The 6,000-nt window shown below is 47.1% G+C and overlaps 1 non-coding gene across 1 annotated transcript; it reads right to left on the minus strand.

Moving 5' to 3' along the window:
* Positions 1-5,927: 5,927 nt before the first annotated feature.
* TRNAV-AAC lies at positions 5,928-6,000 on the minus strand. Its single transcript has one exon. It is a non-coding gene; the product is annotated as a tRNA-Val (tRNA).

The following is a 6,000-nucleotide window of genomic DNA, read 5'->3' on the forward strand; positions in this document are numbered from 1 at the left end:
AAGGAAGGAAAAGAAAAGAAAAAAATCTAAATATCTGACTCCCTCCTCCCCCACACCCTTAAAATTGCCAGGGCTCCTCACTGTCCATCTGGCAAGATGATACCCATGGCAGGGCCTGCAGGGCACCGCCTGGCAGGGAAAATAATTCTCCTTTTGCCTCTCACAGGGGCATACTCAGACAAAATATTCTGACGATCACAGCATCACTCTGGTTTATAGTTCATAATCTAAAGTTATAGGGCAGTAGTTTTTCTTCTCTTCTCAGGCCTGTTTCTTCAGAGACATGTTTTCTTCTCCTGCAAAGCCACAACCTCACTGGAAAGGGCTACTTCGTTATTTTTTACTCTGCACGTTCCTTCCTTGGGCAGGAAGAATTCAACCAGATGTAAGATTTTAAGTTTGTAAATGACTTTTTACTGGTTGGTGTCCCGACATGTAGTTTGTGGAGTGGTCTTACAATAATGAGTATATACAATTTATATATACATTATTAGTCAACCATCCACTTGAATATTTTCATTTTAAAATATCATCTCCAATTTCTAATGAGTCTAAAAATATGCCAGTATCAGGTCTTTCTTCACCAGTCCCTGGTTCCCCTTTACCGGACTTCGGGAGAAATGGCGCAGCCCACATCAAACGCTCACCCCGTTATTTTACTGCCATTTATCAATATATCACAGCACACGGGTTTAAAGGGTACAAGTCCCCCAGATAAAAGACAGGTCTCAATCACGTTGGTGTCCTGGGGAATGTGACTTTCGGGTAAGGAGGAAGACAAAATGTCAACCAGAGCAATCTACTGCTGGAAGGCTGCTGCACAAACAGGAAGCGTGGCCAAAAAGATGACCCCAGATGACCTGCTCCTCCATTCTGGTTCAGGACCAACTGGCTTAAAATAACTGGATATTTTGGGAAACTCTTTGTGTTGTGATTTGAGATGTTTAGTGAGTGTCTAAGGGCAAGGAGAGAGATTTTTGAATATGGAAAAGAATGCACACTTGTTTTGTGATGAATATTCAGTGCATTGCAGTTGTAAATGTTCAAGTCTAGTTATTCTTAACGGTTTTAAACCAACTTACAAATATTATTGTTTTCCTTATAAACTAGCGATATTTTAAAGAATCCTTTCATTAAGTGTCATCTTGAACATCTGAGCCACTGGTGGTATTCTCATAGACATTTCAAAGGACAGTTACAGATTTATGTATTAGAACCTCATTCAGTGGGCGAGGAGGAGGCACTGGTTAGGTTGCTCAGTTGGGATCTGAACCTTGATTGTTGCTGCAGACTCCCTTCTCTAACTCCCAACCAACAGCCAAAACTGGTTTGGCTCAGTGGATAGGACGTTGGCCTGTGGACTGAAAGGTCCCAGGTTTGATTCTGGTCAAGGGCATGTACCTTGGTTGTGGGGCACATCCCCAGGGGATGTGCAAGAGGCAGCTGATTGATTTCTCTCCCATTGATGTTTCTAACTCTCTATCCTTCTCCCTTCCTTTCTATAAAATAAATAAATAAATAAATAAATAAATAAATAAATAAATATGTATATCCAGTGTTCTCCACTCATTTTTCTTTAATTTCTATTGGTTTCATAGAGGAAGGGAAAGGGAGAGAGAGATAGAAACATCAATGATGAGAATCATTGATTGGCTGCCTCTTGCATCGCCCCCTACTGAGGATTGAGCTCGAAACCCAGGCATGTGCGCCCTTGACTGGAATAGAATCCAGGAGCCTTTGGTCTGCAGGCTGATGCTCCAACCACTGAGCAAAAACAGTGAGGGCCTCCACTCATTTTTCAATCCACTTGCTAAGAAAAACAGCAAATGGTACAGATGGAGTAATCAGAATGAAGAGCCAAGGAGTGTAACTGTGACTCCTTATCCTCCAAACCCTTGGTCTTTCCTGTCCTTGAACCCACCGAGCTCCCTCCTACTCAATTCTCTAATACTTTGGAAGGCTGGCTCTTTAGCTTCATGCATCAGCTCTTGTCACCTTTCCTGGCCTATCTCTCTAATGTTGTTGTCTGCTCGCTTGCCACTTTATTAGATCAACGTCTTTAATTTTCTCACAGTCATAATAGCGCTCTTGTTATTTACCTGTTTCCTTGCTTGTTATCTTACTTGCCTATCAGGAGGGTAGAGACCTGGCCCCTTTCTTATTGCGATGTAACAAATAAATAGATGAAGTTTCCTTTTAATAGTTTATTGCAAGTGCCTAGTCCATACCACAGCCCAGTTCATGGGATCTGTAGCTTTGAGTATTATTTCCTAAACTTTGAAGGTCTACAGAGTACCGGAACCTGCAGCGGGAAGGGGAGACGGTCAACAGAATGACCACAGAAGGGTCATCTGTGGAATCTGAGGACTATAAAGAAAAGAGCAAGGTGTGGGAGGTGGTGGAGGTAGAGGTATTAATAAAACGGAATGGTGGAAAGAGAAAATTGTTGAAGCTGGGAGATGGGTCGTTGAGGTTTCACAATAACATTCTGTCTACTTTAAATTTCCTAATAAAAAAGGTTTAAAAAGAAAACAAAGAGTATTGCATGCTGAAATCAGTTTGGCTCAGTGGACAGAGTGTTGGCCTGGGAACTGAGGGGTCCCAGCTTCAGTTCCGGTCAAGGGCATGTACCTTGGTTGCAGGCACATCCCCAGTGGGGGGGGAATGGGGGGTGGTGTCCTAGGTTACAGGCACATCCCTGGGGGGGGGGGGGGTAGGAGGCAGCTGATCGATGTTTCTAACTCTCTATCCCTCTCCCTTCCTCTCTGTAAAAAAAGAAAAAAATCAATAATATATCTATATTTATTTCAAAACAAAACAAAACAAAACAAAGGATGTTACAATTACTTTTTAGTGAGATGTTAAACATTTCGGTAAAAAATTCTGTAATGATGCTGTAAAATAATATTTATTTGGGGGAAAAAAGTAAAAATGTAGCAAAGCTACAATTAAATAGAATCCTCAGTGGGAATTCAGGGTAATAGGAAGTGGGGAGCCCTTATTGGTGTGGGTCAGTGGATAGAGCGTTCCTCTGCGGACTGAAGGGTCCCGAGTTCGATTCCGGTCAAGGGCATGTACCTTAGTTGTGGGCACATCCCCAGTGGGGGGTGTGCAGGAGGCAGCTGATGGATGTTTCTCTCCCATCGATGTTTCTAACTATCCCTCTCCCTTTACCTGTTTCCTTGCTTGTTATTTTACTTGCCTATCAGAAGGTAACAGGAGGGTAGAGACTTGGCCCCTTTCTGTAAAAAAATCAATAATATATATTAAACAAAATATTAAAAAAATAAAATAAAAGGAAGTGGGGAGACGAACTTTTTGGCCCTGCTTACTGTACTGGCGCCCAGGTTTGGCTCTTGTCTTCTACTCTCCACTGAAAAACAAACACATAAACAAACACGAATTCCTGAAATCCCCCTGTATCCCAGGGCAGGAAAATTCAGCAAGGCCCAGGATGTGATTGCCACCAGAAAACAAGGATGCTTTTGAATTATTGGGGCGATGCTGAAAGGACAAAGGGGTTGGTGGAAAAGATCTTCTATTGGCAAGCAACTACAGTTTCAGCCTCAAAAAAGAGAATGATGGTGTTATTGAAACAAGATCAGCCTAGGAATAATGACAAGTTAGCATTAAGCATGACCCAAAAGAAATACGGTTCACACAAGCTTTTTGCCCAGCGAGTACTTTTGAGGTTAGTTGTGTTGTTTTGGATTTGTTTACGAGGAAGATGATGAGAAGGCACATTAGCTGAGCACAGATCAAAACCCACCTGGAGAAGAGTGACAAGCCTGAGTGACAGTCTGGCCTCCCAGAGTCCTGGGGCCACCAAGGAAGTCAGCTTGAAGGGGGGAAGGGAAGCCGGTGGCAGTTTAGAAGACACTCTGGCAGTCCAAAGCCTGAGGTGGGGTTTGTACTGACTCATCTCAAACCAGTCGGTAAAAATTGAGGGGGTGCTGAAACTGGTTTGGCTCAGTGGATAGAGCGTCGGGTCTGTGGAGTACAGGGTCCCAGTTGCGGGCACATCCCAACTTTGTGCAGGAGGCGGCTGGTCGATGATTGATTCTCTCTCATCGATGTTTCTAGCTCTCTATCCCTCTCCCTTCCTCTTTGTAATAACATCAATAAAATATATTTTTTTAAAAATTGAGGGTGGTGGTGGTGGAAAGAAATGGGGTTTTAGCAAGGGAACTTGGAGAATTCTTCTGAATGGGGTTGAGAATTCTTCACTCTTCACACCTTTTAGTCTTTAAGATCCATGGCTGGGCCCTGGCCCTCCTCCTTGGGTGAGTACAGCTATACGTTCTGAGAAGGTATACAAATAAGTATGAAAGAGCAAATAAGGAAATGGGCATGACATTGATTTTTGTGGACAAGTTATTAGAATTGTTAACCAAAGGTAAAAAGGCTTTTCGCAAAATGAGAGGCAACAAACATTTATTTGTGATCAATAAAAATAGCCATTTGTGAGCACTGCTTCGCGCAGAAGCCCGAAGAGTGTTGGGATTAGGAGACGAAGGCAAGGGGTTTTGTGAGAAGGGGAAGGGGAACAATTACATCAACAGAAGGAAGGCATTTCTATTGGTGCAGAGACATCACATAGAGATGTTGACGCTAAACAATGTTTTTAATTTTCTGTCAGGTAGTCATCAGTCCTGTAGCCACAATGATTGCTTTCTTGTTATCTTTGTTAACACATCTTTTACAAGCGGAGGTTGCCTAGGCCCAGTCCGAAGGCTTTTTTGCCGGGTTTTAACTCCCGAAGGGTCCGGGCCTCAGGCTGCACGGCAGTTGCTCTGAAATAGCAGCTCCAGCTCCATTTTAAAGTTGTTCCGTTTAATCACTGTTTACAGAATGCAGGCGGTCTCGGGTTTTACCACTACTGGCTATACTTTGAGTCATGAATGCTTTGTCTACATTTAAGACATATAAAACGTTAAAGAGAATTTGATTTATCACTTTGATGTTTTCTTTATTTGGCTTCCACGTTTGGCAGAACAGCAGGGAAATTAGTTGCTTGTCACAGGTGTAAGGGTGCCCCGCCAGGTGTACAAGAGCGTGCACCCCCTCTTCCGGGCGGACTGTTTGGGGGGACCCCACGGTGGTCTCTGCTGAGTCTCTGCCGCCAGGAGCTCGGACGGCGTCCCGCGCGCCGGCCGCTCCTCTGAGGCTCTGGCCGCCTTTCCCCCAAGACCCTCGGGCCCTGCTGCCGGGCACCGCGGGCCGCAGCCCAGCGGCGGCGGCAGAGTGAGGGCCGGCCGGGCGGTGCCCGGGCACGGACGGGCCCCGCCCGCTGCGCACGCCCCGGGGCGCCCGGGGGGAGACACACCCATGGCTGCCCCGGCGGCCCGGGGCACAGGTGACCCGGAGGCCCGGCGGGGCAGGTGCCGGCCGGGGCGAACCTTCCCGGCGGAGAGGCCTCGCCGCGCTCACTGGGCGTCGTGTTCCGGACGCCGCGATGGCCCTCGGCGCGGGCGACGGCGGCGGGATCCCCGGAGGGCGTCGCGGGCGGGACCGCTGTGCCGGGCGGCTTTCCCGGGCCGTTGCTTCCCCGGACCCGGTCCTTCGGCTCCATCCACCCCTCCCCCCGAGCCGGCGGGAGCCTCCGCGCTCGCGCTGCACCGGGCTGTTGGGGTCCCCAGGTGCGCCGCGCCAGGTGCGGCCGTGGGGTGCGCGCTATTGCGACCGCCCCTCTAACCTTGGAAAAACATTCCCCGAGCTCCTTCCTGCACTTCCCAGTATTTCATTTGCCGCTGCGTGGCATTCCCGCCTCGTGTAGCCTTTTTATAGGACGGGGTTGTAAGCCCTTTGAAGAGTTCGAATAAAACGTGTGCACTGTAGATGTGCCACATACACAGACAGTTGAAGTGGACAAATTTACTATTTGGGAGAAACTCTTCGAGATGGGAGAAAAGACAAAACCCCAAGACTGTTTCCGCCCGGTTTCGAACCGGGGACCTTTCGCGTGTTAGGCGAACGTGATAACCACTACACTACGGAAAC

This window comes from Pipistrellus kuhlii, unplaced genomic scaffold (assembly GCF_014108245.1).
Source record: "Pipistrellus kuhlii isolate mPipKuh1 unplaced genomic scaffold, mPipKuh1.p scaffold_m20_p_21, whole genome shotgun sequence".
Taxonomy (NCBI): Eukaryota; Metazoa; Chordata; class Mammalia; order Chiroptera; family Vespertilionidae; genus Pipistrellus; species Pipistrellus kuhlii.